The sequence below is a fragment of the Culex pipiens genome, chromosome 2, assembly GCF_016801865.2.
Source record: "Culex pipiens pallens isolate TS chromosome 2, TS_CPP_V2, whole genome shotgun sequence".
NCBI classification, from domain to species: Eukaryota; Metazoa; Arthropoda; class Insecta; order Diptera; family Culicidae; genus Culex; species Culex pipiens.
In genome coordinates this window covers 65,135,884-65,156,854 of record NC_068938.1, presented here as the reverse complement: position 1 = coordinate 65,156,854, position 20,971 = coordinate 65,135,884, and the positions used below count along the sequence as shown (strand labels likewise).

Genomic DNA, 20,971 nt, shown 5'->3' with positions numbered 1-20,971 from the left:
TTTACCCATTGATACTCGGAGGTGAAGTTTGTATGGAAAAAATCGAAAAAAGGTAAGGAAAACCCAAGTTTCTTACGGTTTGGTCTCCACAGCGTGCTACTTCAATCTAAATATTCCCAAAAGTGAGATTCTTATTGAATATGTTATGCTCTACAGCTTTGTAGAACATACCAAAGCTGTAAAATTTGATCCTAAAAGTTATTAGCGATTTAAAAAAGTCATTTTTGTATGATAAACATTTTTTTCGCCAACTTTAGGCTCGGGTATCAATGGGTTAATCTCAACCAATTTTGCTCAAAATTTACACATATGCTTAAAATAGCCCAAAAAACCGTTTTCCGCTTGTGGAGCAGGGGGTCATTTTTTTCTGGGCACCCTAATGGACAGCTGCCAAATTTGTATGGAAAATTATATGGACAAACTAATGATGCAAAATGGTTTCTTTGGGCTTACCGAAGGCACCAAAAAAGTTTCAGCCGGATTAAAAAATTCAAAAAATATCGAATGACCGAAATCTCAGAGAATTGCTCAATAATTTAAATCAAAATATTTTTTTTTGCACTTTCTATATTTTTTTTTCATGTTACAAAACGTAATAAAGTTTTTCTTTTTTTTCATTTAGAACGAACAACGATTCGAATTTATTCGATATTTAAGTTTTCCAGAAGCTGAAAATCTAGCTAAATCTATAGTAATTTACCCCGCAGGGTTGTTACGGACGGCGCGGATCGTGCGGATGGCGCGTTTCACGCGGATAGCGCGGATCTGGCGCGGATTTGCAAGCTAATTTTGCTCAGGCGCGGATTACGCGCGGATGGCAATTTTGAAAATGATTGTTTGTATTTTCTTAGTACGAAACGTCAAAAAATTATTTTTTATATGTTTCTTGTCATTTGTTAACATCTCCGGCTCTGAAAATTTAATTTCTTTTGAGTTTTGATCAATGATTTTTAACCTTATTTATTTTTAATTTTATGCTGGATTTATTCAATTTTTTATTTTGTAAATCAAATATTATTATTATATTATTATTATTATTATTATTATTTTTTTTTTCTTGGCTAAAATAAATAGATCAGAACATTCCAAATTCAAAGCTTCAGAAATTCAAAAATTCGAAAAAAAATTGTTTCATTAGTTTTTATAATAACAAAAAAAAAAATCAAAATATATTTTTTTTTTCGAAATTTCTGGAATCGTAATTTAAAAAATCTGAAATTTCAAATTTCAAAATTTTAGCAATCTGAAATTCAAAATACAAAAAACTTTCTGTAAGTTTTTTGAAAACTTTTTCTTACACTTGTCTATTCCATTGTTATATGTAATAATTTTTCGATTGAATTACGATGTAAAACACAGCTGAAAGGAACACCAAAACTCTGTTATATACCTAAAAGAACTCATTGTAACTTGGATTATTCACAAATAAAACCGAATTGAATTGAAAAAAATACAAAAAAATGGGTAATCAAAAATTTTAAGATTTAAAAACAAGTCAAAATTAAAAAGTCAAAATTTAAAAACTAAAAAATATCAAATTCAAAACAATATAGAAAAAAAATATCTCAAATCTAAAATGATTTTAGTATCCTTAAGCTTATAAATTCTAAAATTCTGAAATCCAAAATTCTTTAATTCTTAAATTGTTAAATTCTAAAATTCTAAAACTCTAAAATTCTAAAATTCCAAAATTCTAAAATTCTAAAATTCTAAAATTCTAAAATTCAAAAATTCAAAAATTCAAAAATTCAAAAATTCAAAAATTCAAAAATTCAAAAATTCAAAAATTCAAAAATTCAAAAATTTAAAAATTCAAAAATTCAAAAATTCAAAAATTCAAAAATTCAAAAATTCAAAAATTCAAAAATTCAAAAATTCAAAAATTCAAAAATTCAAAAATTCAAAAATTCAAAAATTCAAAAATTCAAAAATTCAAAAATTCAAAAATTCAAAAATTCAAAAATTCTAAAAATCTAAAATTCTAAAATTCCAAAATTCTGAAATTCTAAAGTCTTAAAATTCTAAAATTCTCAAACTTTAAAATTCTAAAATTCTAAAAATCTAAAATTCCAAAAATTCTAAAATTATAAAATTCTAAAATTCTAAAATTCGTAAATTCTTAGATATATTTATTTTTAAATTCTTAGTTCTTAAATTCTTGAATTCCACAATTTTTGAAGTCCTATTTTATGAAAGAGATTTTGAAATTATGACAAGACATTATTTTAAATATCAGAAATTAAATTTCTTTCTGAGTGAAATTTTAGCGAGGATTTTGGATTACAAACTGTATAAAAAATCTTAGATTATGAATATTTAGACTTTCGAAATTTAAAATTTTATCATATTATAATTATAGTTATATTTTTGAAGCTAAATTTTTAGGTTTTTAAATATTGCATTTTGCAGATTTTTTTTCATGACCCTTGCCTTGACCGTTTCTTGAGGATTTTTTTTTTAAATGGATTTATTGCTTTCATTCTTTTGGAGCCTTTAACCATAAAACGAGTTTTTTTTTATCAAATACTTTCTGAATTAGTTTTTCTTCATTGAAAAATAAAATTTCTTAAATAATGGTCGCGATATTTTTTTATATGGCGTGGATTTTGCGCGGTTTCGAATTTTAGGTCGGCGCGGATTTGGCGCGGATTTTTTTTCGACTCTCCCGTAACAACCCTGACTCATAAAAAAAAGTTCAAAATAAACCTTTGGAAAAATATTTGAAAAGACTTTATTATTTTTTCCATAAAAAAAATCCACTCTTGTTGGAATCTTTTTTTCAAATATTCAATCAATATAAAAAAAAAAAACAGAATTCTAACTTTATGCTGGCCATAATCGTTAAAATTAGGTTCTATTAGTTTTTAATTAAATTTGTTTGATAAAAAGATCTTGTTTGATAAACAAAAAATATTAAAAATCTGTTGATTCACAAAAAAATATTATGAAAACCTGTTTTAAATGATTTAATATTTATTATGATTTTTAATGTCTTAAATGGCCTTTTAATTTTGAAATAGATTGAAATAGTGAAAGGAACCTTAAACTTAAAATAAGTTACCTGAAACAAATTAGCGAGTTTAATTTGAAAATTGTACAAAATATGACAATATTATTTAAGAGTTAGTAAATAATTTTAAAAGTCGGATTCCCGACTTTTTGACAAAAAATCACAAATTGCAGACCTTTTCCCGATTTTTTTTTGCGGATTTTGGCGAAGTTTGATATGCCGCATGATAGGGTTCTTTGCACATTTTGGAAGTGGCCACAGTGGCCACCGGTAACCGGTTCCAAAGTAGCCACGTTGGATCAAATGACGTCGGCATGTCACCTAAGATAATCATGATTTGCAAATTCCATGAAGTTTGATAGGCAACATGACGGGTTTCACTATAGAAACGTTTAGGTGATACCCTGGAACCTGTTCCGGATTACTCACAGTTGGCCGGAACCGAACCAAAACATTCAAGGGCGTATGTAGTGTCACTTTATAATGATTTACAAATAAAACCTTCCAAAAGAATGGCAGAAGTGTCGATTTTCTAACAAAAACTGTGAAAATTATGTTTTTGGGATGTTCCGGGTTTATGGAACCGGTATCCATTTTCCTTTCTTACGGTCGAATGATCGAACATCGGCTAAAGTTCCTAATTTTGACAGGCAAAAACATGTCTGGGAAAACCGTGGCCGCGCAAAAAAACTCACCCGCCGATGTGCCTTCCGAGCGACGATGCGAAAGATAGAATGGATAATCTTTCTATATTGCTCAAAACTCAGGAACAATAAAATTAATTAAACAAAATCAACTATGTCTGATAGGAAACAACATCAATTCCAAACCTTTTTCCTACCCAAACCAACTTCGACATGTATTGGAAACCCAAAAAAAAAAGTCAAAACAACTCATTGATTATTCGTTCCGCGCCAACGTGACTTATTTTATGTCTGTTATCAACATGTTGTACACACATACATTGTAGTATTACATCTCCCCTGTCGGCGGGCTACCGAAATCCCGTCGCCGGTGCGGTGACGACAAGTGTATCGACAACCAGAGTCGCAGAAAACAAAAAAAAAACCTTCGCCAAGACGGTGCAACACTACAGGTGTAGACATTCCTCGCATACCCTTTCTTCTCTGTTCAAGCAAGCAATGGGTGTTGGTTGTGTTGTTGTCGTTTTCGTCGTGAAAGTGCTACCTTGTCGCATTTAAGGAACCCGTAAAAAAAACTCAGTGCAATGTTGACACTCTTCATACAAAACTGAGCTTAAATAAACGCATTGGTAATGTGTTTTTTTTCAGAAGCAGTTTGTCCACATTTTGGGAAAATTCATAAATTGATCAACAAAGCCAAACTTGTTTGTTATTGTTTACAAACGCTTTTTTTCGGGAAACGTCAAAAAGTAACGTGCGACAAAATAGCACACTAACTTTGATTTGCCGGTAGTGTTAGTGGCAGAGCAGAAAAAAAGTTGTCCAATGATGACATAAATTTGCGGTTTTATTGCCGGTTGGATGGCGCAACAGAGACCGTGTTGGGGTGCAGGCAGAGAAATCTGGAATGTTTTGTTTTGCTTCCACTTGATTTACGGCCGGGTGACAGATGGTTGTTGTTGTTGTTTTTGGTGGAGGTGGGGCTTGGCTGAAAGGTGTGCTGTGGAGCAAGCAGGTGAAATTTTATCGATGCTATCTCACGTGGCCAACGCAGATAAGGGTTTCGTAATCGGAATGTAATAACTGAGTTGCAAAAAATGATAAAAATACAAATATCAAAAACACGAAGTTAAATTCTGCTAAATGTTTGTTCTATTTTTGTAGGTAGTTTAATAATAGATTCAGATATCTCACACTTTTTTTTTCCTTAAAAAAGTGCAACTATTGCACACTTATCGGAAACATTAGTGCAACGTTTAACAATTTCCAAAATGGTCCAAACAGCAATCACTCTCTCACCATAAAACACGCAACACGTCACATCCCCGCTGCAAAAACCAACAATTATAAATAAATAAAAAGCTAGGGCGAGTTTCGCTGGCCGGAACTGGGCTTTCGAAACCCATTCAAACGGAACATCATTTGCGCGCCGTGGCCAGGATTTCGCTCATTGAATTGCGGATGAGGGATCAATTGGCAGCCATTTTTTGAACGTGATAAAACGCCCGCGCGCCATGCTCGAGTTAGTGCATTATTGTTGGTGCTCCTGTTTTCGAAAGGTCATCCTCGAGGACTCACTCTGGGGGTCATAAATCTAGTTTTATCGCAAGGTGGTATGGTATGGTCTGCTATAATAAGACCTTCGACGAACTGCAATATGTGCTCTTCCGTGAAATTTAATAGCGCTTAGAAATGCGATTCTGCGATACGGGCGAGACCCGGTTTGGTTGGTGCTGGAATGTCGAAGGTGAAATATGATAGGGACTGGGACTGGGATAGGTAAATGTCACTTTTTCTACCAAATTCCGAACCGTTGTCAAAGGTAATGGGAAGCAACAAGCACAATTTGAGACATGCAACGTTTGTACTTGTTGAATATGATGATGTGGATTTTGTGACTGGTGAAAAACTGTTGATTCTTCAACATGATTCAATGGCTGATTTCCTGTTTCTTAAAATAATACAACACCTCTTGTTGCAGCACTATAACTGATCAACATCTATACAGTAAAAAAATCTGTGTAAAATCCCATGCAAAATCATGCACATCACCTTTGTGAGCAAAAGCATTTAATATTGTATGAGAAAACGTGTACTCAAAAAGCTTATACGGAAGATACAGTCGACTCTCTGGCTGTCGATCTTCTCGATATCAATATTGCTCCATCTATCGATGAATTCTTCAGTCCCTTCAAACTGCATACTTCGATTGGCTTTATTCCTCGATATTTTCTTGACGGATCTATTCCTCGACAGTCCCTTGGATTCTGTTTGCTTTAAAAATCTCTTCCGTTTGTCAATATTGTCACTATCTCATGGCTTGCATACACATTTTTCTTTGCGAAACGAAGCTTTGAAGGGTGTTTGACATTAGTTTGTTTTGTTTGCTGGACGTTGCCATGATTCTCTCCCATAGCTGGGTACCAAGAAAACATATTTTCAATCGAGTCTTCATTTTGCATCGTTCTGAAAACTGATGATTCTCTTCCTCGACGGTCCCTTGGATATTGACAACCAGAGAGTCGACTGTAACATAAATTTTACACACCCCAAAAATAACATCAATCTGGTGAGAGTCATATCCAAATAACCAAGTTCGCTTCCCAACCATCTCGGCTATCTCGCCGCTGTGAATGTGACCACCGTGAATATAACCACTGATGTAGCTGAGCAGTTCTCTCAGATTTCGGTCATTCGATTTTTTTTTGTATTTTTTAATCCGACTGAAACTTTTTTGGTGCCTTCGGTAAGCCCAAAGAAGCCATTTTGCATCATTAGTTTGTCCATATAATTTTCCATGCAAATTTGGCAGCTGTCCATACAAAAATGATGTATGAAAATTCAAAAATCTGTATCTTTTGAAGGAATTTTTTCATCGATTTGGTGTCTTCGGCAAAGTTGTAGGCATGGATATGGACTACACTGAAAAAGAAATGATACACGGTAAAAAAAGTTTGGTGATTTTTATTTTATTTTTTGGCACTAAAACTTGATTTGCAAAAAAACACTTTTTTTTTCATTTTTTGATATGTTTTAGAGGACATCAAATGCCATTTTTTCAGAAATTTCCAGGTTGTGCAAAAAATCTTTAACCGAGTTATGAAATTTTTTAACGAATACTGATTTTTTTTTCAAAAAAATCGTAATATTGGTCGCAAAAATTTTTCAACTTCATTTTTCTATGTAAAATCAAATTTGCAATCAAAGTACTTTAGTAAATTTTTGATAAAGTGCACCGTTTTCAAGTTAAATCAATTTTTAAGTAACTTTTTTGAAAATAGTCGCAGTTTTTCATTTTTTAAAAATAGTGCCCATTTAAATCTAAAACATAAATTTAAAGGTGTTGTTACGATTTTTTTTCGTTCAAAATTTTTGAGGAAATAGCCTAAGATGTTACAAAAAGATTGACGAAAAATGCAGGATGGTATGCAGTGTTGTAAATGAGTGATAGAAAAGCTATCAATAGATTATCTCTGCACCAAAAATATCCGAGAGTATAGCTGCCGTCACTCAGGGTTGTTACGGAAAAGTCGAGAAAAAATCCGCGCCAGATCCGCGCCGACCCCAAACCCAATCCGCGCGAAATCCGCGCCATATAAAAAAAATGCGACATACATAGAAGAGAGTAACATAATTTAATAATTTAATAATTTAATAATTTAATAATTTAATAATTTAATAATTCAATAATTTAATAATTTAATAATTTAATAATTTAATAATTTAATAATTTAATAATTTAATAATTTAATAATTTAATAATTTAATAATTTAATAATTTAATAATTTAATAATTTAATAATTTAATAATTTAATAATTTAATAATTTAATAATTTAATAATTTAATAATTTAATAATTTAATTATTTAATAATTTAATAATTTAATAATTTAATAATTTAATAATTTAATAATTTAATAATTTAATAATTTAATAATTTAATAATTTAATAATTTAATAATTCAATAATTTAATAATTTAATAATTTAATAATTTAATAATTTAATAATTTAATAATTTAATAATTTAATAATTTAATAATTTAATAATTTAATAATTTAATAATTTAATAATTTAATAATTTAATAATTTAATAATTTAATAATTTAATAATTTAATAATTTAATAATTTAATAATTTAATAATTTAATAATTTAATAATTTAATAATTTAATAATTTAATAATTTAATAATTTAATAATTTAATAATTTAATAATTTAATAATTTAATAATTTAATAATTTAATAATTTAATAATTTAATAATTTAATAATTTAATTATTTAATAATTTAATAATTTAATAATTTAATAATTTAATAATTTAATAATTTAATAATTTAATAATTTAATAATTTAATAATTTAATAATTTAATAATTTAATAATTTAATAATTTAATAATTTAATAATTTAATAATTTAATAATTTAATAATTTAATAATTTAATAATTTAATAATTTAATAATTTAATAATTTAATAATTTAATAATTCAATAATTTAATAATTTAATAATTTAATAATTTAATAATTTAATAATTTAATAATTTAATAATTTAATAATTTAATAATTTAATAATTTAATAATTTAATAATTTAATAATTTAATAATTTAATAATTTAATAATTTAATAATTTAATAATTTAATAATTTAATAATTTAATAATTTAATAATTTAATAATTTAATTATTTAATAATTTAATAATTTAATAATTTAATAATTTAATAATTTAATAATTTAATAATTTAATAATTTAATAATTTAATAATTTAAGAACTTTCTTAAAAAAATAAAAATTTACAAAAAAATCAATTGTAATATTTTCGTAATTTTTCAATTTAATAATTCGTACTTTTTTACGTTTTTTGAGTCTGTAAGTTTTGACAATTTCAAATTATGAATTCTATTTGAATATGTAAATTCTGAAATTTCAAATGGTTGAATTCCTGATTTCTTATTTTTTAAATTTTAACAATACATTTCGCTTTTAGACGGAGATTTTAGCAGATTTCTAAGTGGATTTCGTCATGTTGTGATAATTGGGAGTAGAATCAATTCTACCTGAATCAGAGTGGTTACAGATTTTTAATTTTTTTCAATAAACAAAAAAATTTAAAAATTAAATTTTTATATTAAAAAAAAACATAGAAAATTTACAAATTTTCATAGCTTCAAATTTTTAAAATTCTATAAATTTTTCGGATTTTGTTATTTAGATTTTGACAGATGTTTTAAAAATAATGAGTTGTAATGTTATGTTAAATTTATATAACAAATCTCAATACATTAAAAAAAATCGCTCCTTGAAGATTATTTCAAAGTTTCGTATTAAGAAAAAAAAAATCAATAATTTTTAGAAGAAAATTTTCATTATTAACCACTTCTTAGAAATCGATGTTTTCGCACTCAAAGAAAAAGATTGAATTTATTTAATTCCTAATAATATTTTCCTTTGTAATTTGAAAGAAATTCTATCGTTCTCAATTATTTTGTTTATCAAGATTGCTATCCGCGCGAAATCCGCGCCCGAGCAAAATTAGCCAGCAAATCCGCGCCAGATCCGCGCGATACGCGCCATCCGCGCCATCCGCGCGATCCGCGCCGTCCGTAACAACCCTGCACTATAGCTTGTGAGATCTCTTCTTGTGTCTTGTGATTCCCAGCGATGGCATTCTCTCTCTATCACTCCTCCCCTTTTCCACGACTATGCGCTCTCACCGCTGAGTCTCTCAATCTCTCAGAAAACTGCAATGAGAGAATGCGAGATGGCGATTAGGAGCCGACCACGCATGACGTCCCGTTAAACTGCGTTTGCGAAATTGGTTTTGTGGCGGCTTTTGTGGTTAAACGCTGTTGCGTTAGGATGATCGTGGAAGCAAGAATGAGAGAGAAAAGGAAAATGTCAATCGCGAGTGTGTAAACACGAAAACGTGTGCGGCTATTTTCGGCGCTGAGAGATTCAATAAGGAGAGAAGAGCAGTTGTATTTGAGGCATAAATATTCATGCGGGATAATTGTAGTTGCTGAGAGCTGATATTTTGATATTTTAACAACCCTGATGGTATGTCTCTCCTAAAAAATACAAAAATCATTTACTAAAACTGTTTTTTTGAAAAGTGGTCTAAACGTCAAAATTTAAAAAAACCCATAATGGGAATTGATTCCCCAGACAATTTTACATAAAAGTCTCCATATTGACCATTGTCCTATGTCCAATCCTTGGGAAGATACAGCGGTTTTAAAAATAAAAATGATGAAAAAATGGGTTTTTTTTGGTGGTTTTTGGCAATTTCTATATGACAGACTTGGTTTTTCAGTCTCGTTAATATTTTTACCGGAAAGCTCGTCCAATTTCTCATAAGTTTCGTGAAATTTTCCGATCTTTAAAAAAAATTAAACCAAGACTAACATTTTAAAAGGGCGTAATATTGAATGCTTGGCCCTTTTGAAATGTTAGTCTTGGCTTGAAAATTTTAAAAATATTTTTTTCGAAAAGGTCGGAAAATTTCACGAATGTTTCATAATTTAACATTGAAAATCGGACCATTAGTTGCTGAGATATCGACATTAGAAAATGGTGTGTTGTTTGGGTGGGACTTAGAAAACAAATTTTCCTGTATTTAAGCCTTTGCATGGCAATATCTCAGCAACTAAGGGTCGTATCAACAAAGTTCAAAAGTGCAAAATATAGAGAATTTTCTCAGATTTTCAAAAATATTTTTTTCAAAAGTGGGCAAGCATGTGCACTAATTTAAAAAAAAATGAAAAACTTTGACTATTTTCAAAAAAGTCACCTAAAAATGGATTTAACTAGAAAACGGTGCACTTTATCAAAATTTCACTAAAGTACTTTTTGATTGCAAATTTGATTTTACATCGAAAAATGAAGTTGAAAAATTTTTGCGACCAATTTTTCGATTTTTTGAAAAAATCAGTATTGATTCAAAAACTCATAACTCGCTCAAAGATTTTTTGCACAACCTGGAAATTTCTGAAAAGTTGGCTTTTGATGTCCTCCCAAACATAGAAAAAATAGTGTTTTTTTGCAAATCAAGTTTTAGTGACAAAAAGTTAAATTAAAAATCACCAAAATTTTTTTTACAAGTGTCTTATTTTTTTTATTATTCATACCATCAGATTGGGTAGTCAGATCTTCATAATTTAGGGTACTAATGTGTTTATAACTTTTGATAGGGTTGTCAGATCTTCAATCTGTTGAACTCGTTGCAAAGGTCTTTTGATTACCTATCCAACGATGGGTCGCATGATAGATCCGGATAACGTTTTCATCAAAATATCTGAGATCCGGCCTCTAAAAAGCTCATAAATAACACTTAAGTGCTTATAACTTTTGATAGGGTTGTCAGATCTTCAATCTTTTAAGCTCGTTGGAAAGGTCTTTTCAATACCTTTTTAAAAATGTATAATATGACAGGGTTTCTTACAAAAATCACCCTTTTTTCAAAATCTTCCGGACTTTTGTCAAAAAATTTTTTTTTGGCATAACTTTTGAAGTACTAAACTAAACATTATAATTTTCAATAGCGACTTATGGGACCCCAAGACGGATCGAATGAGACCAAAACGGTCTAAATCGGTTCAGCCAGTGCCGAGATAATCCAGTGCAATTTTTTTATCAACATCCCACCACACACACAGACATTTGCTCAAAATGTGATTCTGAGTCGATAAGTATACATGAAGGTGGGTCTAGGAGATCAAATTAAGAATTTCGTTTTTCGAGTGATTTTATAGCCTTTCCTCAGGAAGGTGAGGAAGGCAAAACAATAATTAAATCTTGTTACTCAAAAATCTTGAAAGATTTTCATTTCAACGCACTGCCTCTTTTTTCGTGAAAATCTTCCTCCGTTTCCAATGACGTCAATGTCGTCGAACCCTTTCTTCCTCCCGAGAATCTAAAATACACTGCCCGAACATAGAACGTAGAGACCTTCGCCTCCAAACGCGTTTCCATACCGTTTCGAGCACGAGCACTGCAATCTTGGAACCTCGCTAGCTAATACTCATCTAAAGGTGGCCACATCACAAAGCATTTCAAAGAGTGCACTGTTAAAAAAAATAATAAAGAATGATTTTTTTTTCTTGTAAAATCGTTTCATGTTATAATTTGATCTAATGCAACCAAAAATTCAATAAAAACGCAAAAATAGTTTAGGCACTTTGACCAACTGTGTAGTTAGGCCCCGGTGGCACAGAATGTGGGTTAATTAAATATTAAAATTTATATTCGCACGACACCTTGCCGCTCGCGCGCCCGATTGCTTGAATGAAGCTGCTGGAAAAGTTGGCGAAAAATGGAAACATAAATACAAAGTTTCATGCAAAATGGTTCCGACAAAAGGCACTTTGCGCTTGGAAAAAGCGGGCCCGGTTTTCTACGAACACGTAAAATGATGATAATATTTCACTTTGAGAGGGCTCTGAGCGATTATGGGCTGAAAATTGTGGAATAAATTTTATTAAATAATTAAGCCTAGACTTTTTTGTACGTGTACGACAGTTTCCATCTAAATTTAAAAAACTTTTCGCTCGCAGTTTTCAACTTTTCCATCATTATTATAGTTTCGAGTTGGGTTGGAAAAGTTGCTGGAAATTCGAGCGCAAAAAGAAAAAAAATCATCTCGATTCGCCTGGTGTGTTTTTTTTTATCTCACTTGGCGGCGAGCTGAGTTGCTGGAATTGAATTAACTTTAAAGTAGAGTGAGGTGCCTCATGGTCAGGTGCAGTGCTCTGGGAGGGGTGTTAAAAGGGTTGGGAGGGGGTCAGAGTGATGAGCGATTAGCGCAGCATCAAAGCCGCAGCCTTCCTACTGTATGACGTCGACGACGACGAAGGTGGAGGTGCTCTCGCCCGAGCTGTATCTAATATCTTAATCGTGCGTTGGAAGTGCATTGACGGCCGAGGAGCGAATGCACTGTTGGGATTAGATAAACACTTTCTAAGGTTATCAATCCTGTATCATAGAGGAAAATGACTTAGGTCGACGCAATCGTTTAGATTGAGCAATATTATAATATAATATAATATAATATAATATAATATAATATAATATAATATAATATAATATAATATAATATAATATAATATAATATAATATAATATAATATAATATAATATAATATAATATAATATAATATAATATAATATAATATAATATAATATAATATAATATAATATAATATAATATAATATAATAAAACCAATCAATCAAAAAATATCAACAGACATTAAGTTTTTCATAAAAAACATTGCTATAGACCCAAAAAAATGTTATTGAATAAAAAAGAAAATCAACAACATCCGGTCTTGTAAAGTTTCATAAATTTCACAAGTTGCGATGATAAAGGCAAATAAAACCATGTTCTAAATACAAAAAAGTAAAAAGAAGAAGATTACTGGCAATTTTTCGCAATTATTGCAATTTTAATTCATTGAATAGATAGTCCAATTGCTTACAACATAATATTACTTCTAGTTTAAGAGTTTTGGAAACCTTAATCTTATTCTTTTCTTCTTTTAAAATCAGAATTTTATGTTATGCGGTCTGCGACCCAATTTTTGTCAAATTTGAGTGATTGATTGCCTATAAAATTAAATATTGCATTATTCAACATTTCATCCCCGTCATATTGGCCGCCATTTTGGATTTAAAATTTTTAAATACTTTTGCGTAGTGAAGGTGTCATACTTGAGCTTGACAACCAAAAATGAAAACGCGAAAAAAAAATTGTTGGTTCTTTGATGTGGAATGTTTAGTATTTTAGTTTGCATTTATCTTGTTCAGTTTATGTTTGTTTCTGATATTATTTAGCATATTCTACAACTTCCTATCATTACCTATCTAGTTTGTTCACAGTCGCTTTTTCAATTTTTGCTTGTTTTTCACATTTTCTACTATAGAACAATAACATTTTTTTTTTGAAATATCAAAAATTGGTTGAAAAATAGATTCTTGGCGAATTTTCCCTTTTGCAGGGTTGTTACGGAAAAGTCGAAAAAAATCCGCACCCGATCCGCGCGAAATCCGCGCCATATAAAAAAAAATCCCGACAAACATAGAAGAGAGTAACATAATGAATGAAATATCAAACGAAAAAAGAATAATACAGAAAGCGTTTGGATCAGTACCGTTGATCAGTTGTGGATTCATATCCCACCTGCACCAAGTGGAACCTTTTTTGCCATTTCTGAAACAATATTAGCATTTTTGTAACACTTTAAATATCGTTGCTTTACAAACAAACTCAGGAAAAAAATTTAGATTCAAAAATTTAAAAAACTTTAAACCATAAAATAAATCACCAAATTATATAATCTAGGGATTTTGTACTTGATAATTCTCGCCAAAATTTTACTCTGGAAAATCGAAACACGAAATTTCTATTATTTTCTTCTCTAAATTTCTCTAAACCAAAATATTACTCCGAAAATGATCCGAAGTAAGAAAATGGCAACAGAAATAAAATTTAATAATTTAATAAGGCTGTTGCAAATATTTTTCATAGTTTATGTCGATATGTTAATGTTTATGTTAATAATTTAATAATTTAATAATTTTAAAATTTAATAATTAAATAATTAAATAATAACATTATTTAATAATTTAATAATTTAATAATTTAATAATTTAATAATTCAATAATTTAATAATTTAATAATTTAATAATTTAATAATTTAATAAATTAATAATTTAATAATTTAATGATTTAATAATTTAATAATATAATAATTTAAAAATTTAATAATTTAATAATTTAATAATTCAATAATTCAATAATTTAATAATTTAATAATTTAATAATTTAATAATTTAATAATTTAATAATTAAATAATTTAATAATTTAATAATTTAATAATTTAATAATTTAATAATTTAATAATTTAATAATTTAAAAATTTAATAATTTAATAATTTAATAATTTAATAATTTAATAATTTAATAATTTAATAATTTAATAATTTAATAATTTAATAATTAAATAATTAAATAATTTAATAATTTAATAATTTAATAATTTAATAATTTAATAATTTAATAATTTAATAATTTAATAATTTAATAATTTAATAATTTAATAATTTAATAATTTAATAATTTAATAATTTAATAATTTAATAGTTTAATAATTTAATAATTTAATAATTTAATAATTTAATAATTTAATAATTTAATAATTTAACAATTTAATAATTTAATAATTTAATAATTTAATAATTTAATAATTTAATAATTTAATAATTTAATAATTTAATAATTTAATAATTTAATAATTTAATAATTTAATAATTTAATAATTTAATAGTTAAATAATTTAATAATTTGATAACTTAAGAACTTTCTTAAAAAGTTTAAAATAAAAAAAAAACGATTGTAATATTTTCGTAATTTTTCAATTTAATAATTTATACTTTTCTACGTTTTTGAGTCTGTAAGTTTTGGCAATTCCAAATTATGAATTCTATTTTTTTTAAATATTTGAATATGTAAATTCTGAAATTTCAAATTGTTGAATTCCAGATTTATTTTTTTTATTTAACATTACATTTCGCTTTTAGACGGAGATTTTAGCAGATTGCTAAGTAGATTTCGTCATGTTGTGATAATTAGGAGTAGAATCAATTCTACCTGAATCAGAGTGGCAATAGAATTTTTCATTTTTTCAATAAACCAAAAATTAAAAAAAAAATTTATATTGATAAAACATAGAAAATCTAAAAAGTTTCAATTCTGTAATTTTTGGAATTTTGTTATTTTGATTTTAATTAAATTGTTATTAATATGAACTGTTAAGCAGATGTTTTAAAAATAATGAGTTGTAATGTTATATTAAATTTATATAACAAATCTCTATAGGGGAAGGTGGGGCAAGACGACCATATGGGGCAAGATGAAAATGAACCCAACGATTTCCATTGACTTTTCTGAAGAAAAATCCTATGAAATCGAAAAAAAAAAATCTTTCAAAAAGAGTTGCTCTAGACCCCCCGACGAAATATTTCGCCGGACCCCGCAAAATGTCGGGAAAGAGCCCTTATTTCATGGTGCCAAATATCAGACTTGCCGAATTTTTAATCTTAACTTTGTTCTAGGAAACACACCGTGAAAAGTGTATGCTATCACAAATTTGCGATTACAAATGAGACAATCACAGTTTCCCGGAACCTAATCACTTGCTTTAAGGTAATCCCTTAGCAAGCAAGCAATTTCAATGCCGTGAATCAATGCTCGTGATTCATTGGCTAGTCTGGTCTATCAACTAACCAATGTTACGATGACGGTGACACAGTGACCGATTGTGAGTGAATGCCATTTATAATAATGAAAAATACTCAATATTCCAAGGCCTCACAAACCGATCGAAGCGTGAATCTTTGTCGGCATTTTTTTCTACACTCGTATTGAGAGTTTTGCTGAACAATCGAAGCAAATCGATTGAATTATTAATTTCAAACAGGGCCTCAGTTGCAACGGAGCAGAGAGATATTTATTCAGGTGAGATTTTAAAGTAAATGACTTAATTTACTAATGCATGATGCATTTGACCTACCTTTATTTTTTATTTTTTCTAAGGTTGACCTCGTTTCCGAATTGAATTAACTTTGTACGTGCTCCAGCACGTAGTAAATTCCGTTTGAATCCGGACGTTCCTGCACTCGTGCACTCTAAATTTCCCTCGGGATGTTTTGCTCCGGAATCCTGCAGCTTTCTTCCAACTGCAAGCAAGCACAACAATACGATAGCACATGAGAAAACTTTATTCCCACAACATTTGGTGGACAGTTTTGACCAGCCAAAAAAGAGAGAGAAAAAAAGCAAGCAAATCTTATCGCGGCACCATTATCTCTTCGCCTTCGTCATCATCTCTTTAGCTCGTGATGATCGTGTTTTCCGAACATTATATTTGGTTCACTTTGTGTGCCATGCATCCGTGATTCCGGGCCAAACTAGCTCGGTGTGGCGAACCTAATAGTTTAGCTCAACTCAAGCTGCTCAGGGGAAAGGGAAGGGAGGGACATAATTTTTTTTAATAAATAACCGAAGGGGTATCTTGGTAAATATTATTTTGCTTCAGCCACGTCGAGTAGATAATTCTTTATTTCAAAGCCACACTGAACTCTGAACATTTCCAGATGGTCCCCATAGAATTTTCTGAAAACCAATGCAAGATAACTAAATATGTTTGTAGAATTTCACTTTCTTTTTTTTTTATATTTTTAATTTTGTATTGTTTGGTTTGGTTCAGCCCTTAGCGTTGCCTAAATATATAAAAAAGCCATTTTGTATCATTAGCTTTTCCATACAAGGCTTCATAAAATTTTGCGGACTAGGCATGGACATGTGAATATTCTAAAAGCTGTACCATTCGGATCGATTTGGTAACTTCAGCAAGGTTCCGGTGGCATTATTTGAGACGAGATTTGTCTGCTCACGCCTTCCGTCGGACGGGAAAGTAAATGTTGGCTCCAGTCTAACCCAGAGATTAGCTCGCAATCTATGTGTAGGAGTTGTCTTACTCGGTGGAGTCACTGGCAGGCAGTTGGACTCACAATTCAAAGGTCGTCAGTTCGAATCCCGGCGTGGATGTAAGCTTAGGTGTGAAATGATGTTTGCAATTGCCTCAAAATCCAGCCTTCGGACAACTAGTTTTGAGTAGGAATCTCGCAATCGAGATCGCCAAAGCAATTCTGTAGAGCGAATAATTTGATTTGATTTGAATGCAAGGACAAAGGTTTTGTTTAAATTAAAAAAATACAAAATTAAAAATCAAGAAATTCTAAAGAATAACTCAAAAAATAAAAGGCAGTACTTTTATCAACAAACATGTCGAAAAATGTATTTTTTATTTAGTAAGGCCGTTGCAAATATTTTTCAAAGATTATGTCCCCCCCCCCCCCCCCCCCTTCAAAATTGGTCTGAAAAATCAGGGGGCAAAAATCGCAAAAAATAAAATTTTCGTCAATACTTAGATATTTTGGAAGATAATGATGGTAAAACAATTGGACAGGTGTATAATGCATTTTAAAACACTTTTTTCATTAAAATGTTGAAAACATGGCTCGTAATATCAATTTTTATACTTTTTTATTTTTTTCCCCTCCCGCGACATTGGTCAGAGTCGAGGGACATAAACTTCAAAAAATATTTGCAACGGTCTAAAATAGTAATAAATTTTATTGTATTTGAATCAAGTTCTACTATTTCAGCGAATTTATGTTCGGTTAATGTAAGTTTATAATCAAAGAATGTACCTATCTTGAACACGTTTTGTAAATATTAAAAAAAAAATTATCATTAAATAATAAAAAAAAAAAAAATGTAATAAATATTAAACCTTCCCAAAATCGCCGCTCAACGGTAACCCTTGCAAACGCCAATGAGAAAAGAAATAAAAAACGCAAAAAAATCATCAAACTTCCAACTCTTCAAGCAAATCGTGAAGGCTGCTGCTGCTGCAGGAGATGGCTGGCCACTTGGTCAAAAGAGTCAACTTTTAGGCACGATGACGCGATGGCCACAAAAACTTCGACCAAAATTTACAGCCCGATCGAGGAGACACACTCCGTCCGGGAGGGGAAAGGGGACATTTTGGTCAAAATCAATCTTCTGACCAAGGTTCGAAGCCGGTTTTGCTGGGACTGTCAAATCGGTGGGATGGCCACCTTCCCCAGAGGGTACACTTGGCAAATTCTTCCGGAGGAACGATTTTTCACCTTTTCTTCTCTGCTGGAACTGGGCAACTGGCCACACACACACAATCCTCGAGGGTTGTTCACTGGAGAGACGCGGGCGGCGACGGCGACGTCGACGACGGACTAACTTCCGGAGGAACGCGACACGGCACTGGGAGGCTGAATTTTTATTCCAAGCTCTTGCAATCACCTGCACAGTTTTTTCCTGTTTTTCTTCGGCGCACGACACAAACCGTCAGCGTTTCTGGCACAGCTTATGACGATGCTTTGTTGTTCCCAAGAGGCAAAGACATTTTTGCACCAGCAGCAGCAGCTTCTTCTCGCGGCGGCCTCTTTTACGATTTTTTTTTCGCGAGATCCGACGAGTGGACGCAAACTGATGAATGGAGGAAATCTCTGTGGCTGAAAGACCTTGCGTGCACCCGTGCAGGTGAGAGCGAGAGAGAATGCATGAAATTTGACAGTGCTGTCAGCGGGTGACAGCGCGTGCCCGGCACTGAAAATCTGTTCTGGTTGAGGTTACATTGTGCCGGGGGGTCCGAAAGTGGGCAAGGGAGGTTACTGTAGAAATGTCGGGATGTCTACACTCAAAGTCAGAAGTATCCCTCAAAAGGGTACTTTCAATCCTCAAAAAGGATACTTTCTATCCTTTTTTAAAGTTCACCCGGCGTCACCCTTTTAAAAGGGTTTGTCAAATTCAGTACATTTTCGGGTGACGACGGGTGAACTTTAAAAAAGGATACTTTTTACTTTGAGTGTTGAGTTTTTTTAAAAGGTCCATTACTGGAGTTTTTTTTTTAAAGGACCAATAAACCAAATTTTCAGTTTTTGCTTTTTGAGTGTTTTTCAATACCCCTGACTCAAGGTGGTTCTAAAAACACCCAAAAAGCAAAAACTGGAAATTTGGTTTATTGGACCTTTAAAAAAAACTCCAGAATAAACGAAATAGGGTCCTAAAGCCGTATGTATACTTTTATGAGCAAAAGTTATAAAACACGACTAAAAACCATTTCTGATAACTTTTTTTCTTCATTTTATTGATTATCACTTGTAGTCCCAACGGGGTCAAAAAAGTGGGAAATGCATTTTCACCGGCTAATACACTTAAACCCCGTTGGTTTGACACCAACTGTTGTCAAACGAACGGGGTCACTTTTTAGTTTGACACCCTCTTTATACAGAGCTCACACTTACTACCAAACGTTTGTTTTGATAGTATGCGTGAGCGCCGTGTAGAAAGTGACAGTTCGTCACTTTTTAGTTTGACTTTGACCAACCAACGGGGTACAAACTAAAAAAGTGTCAAACGAAAAAGTGACCAACCACCGGGGGTTGAGTGTACAACTTTTGGAAAAAAGTTGGAAATGCCTTTTTTACAATAACTTAAGACGCATCTATTTTGGATCTGCCTTGATGACATTCTTCCGGATCGAATGCAACAAGAATCATCCAAATTACAGTTTGTCTAGGAAACAGTTTGGCCAATGTTTGACAGATCCAAACGCGGTGGACACCAAACGCCCTTTACGCCCAGCAAAACTGGCAGTGTTGCAAGCGCAAAACATACGTTGCCAGTGCCTATTTATCTGTTTCCCCTGGACAGTCTGTAATCCAAATCGGTTAAGATTTTGCCGAGAAACAGCCGGTTGTAGTTGCATTTCCAACATTTTTGACCCCCTTGGTGCTTCGCGTAAGTTTTGACCCCGTTGGTGCTACAAGTGTTATTAAATTGATTAAAACCTTTGCGGTCGTACAAAGGGTCGTTGTACTTAGAAAAATATGGCCTATCGTGGTGAACAATAATATCACAAATTTTAGGCTTAATTTTAGGACCCAATTTTCATTATTAAAATAGGATTCCAAAGCCTATGTAAATTTTGAAGTAACAACTGTCAAAAACATGAATAAAAACAATATCAGACCACGTTTTTTTAATTTTAGGCCGTTGCAAATATACTTTAAAAAATATTTGCAACGGCCCTAAGGAAAAAAAAAATTAATGACAAAACTTTTTTTTTTCGATGGATCAACTATATCAACGAGCTGTCAAGTAGGATCTTTTTTGTTAAGAAGGGCCACGCAGTAATTTTTTAAAAATTGATTTAAAATTTCATTTAAAATCCTTTGTGGTTGTACAAATGGTTATTGCGCGTGTTCCCGAAAAAGACACGCGGCATACCAGCCTCAAAACGACGCGCCGCACTTTCGGCAAATGCGCGCTGTCAAATCCCATACTGTGCGTTTTGTTTTTGTTGATCTTCTTCTTCGAATCGCATGGCATTGTTGCCGGGAATGTTTTTTATTGCACCAAAAGTGCAGAAAATTGCTGGCAACAGTGTCTGCGGCACATTCTGAAATGCCGCGCGGCGTGTACCTTCGAGAGAAATGGACAATATTGTACTCTGAAAAATAAGCTTTATAGTTGTAAGCAATAATATCAAAAATTTAAGCTTAATTTTAGGACCCAATTTTCGAACACGTGGTTCGGGCTTTTGACAGCTGTGTGCCAATTAGCGAATTTGGATTTGCTCATTAGAATGCAGTTCCATTCGAATTAGCGAATCCGCTTTGTACTCGATTATCCGAAATCCTCGCCAAAA

The 20,971-nt window shown here is 31.1% G+C and overlaps 1 protein-coding gene across 2 annotated transcripts in view; it reads right to left on the bottom strand.

The window, feature by feature from the left end:
• Window positions 1-18,776, bottom strand: part of LOC120418406 (cyclin-Y-like protein 1) — a 36,433-nt gene extending 17,657 nt beyond the window's left edge. Inside the window, exons 1-2 of one of the 2 annotated variants that reach the window (XM_039580782.2) lie at window positions 18,393-18,776; window positions 16,229-16,394 (exon numbers count right to left, since the gene is read on the bottom strand). The gene's annotated coding sequence lies outside the window, so the exon portion shown is untranslated. The remainder of the gene's footprint in view (window positions 1-16,228; window positions 16,395-18,392) is intronic. The other variant, XM_039580783.2, reaches the window with a different exon arrangement.
• Window positions 18,777-20,971: the final 2,195 nt, after the last annotated feature.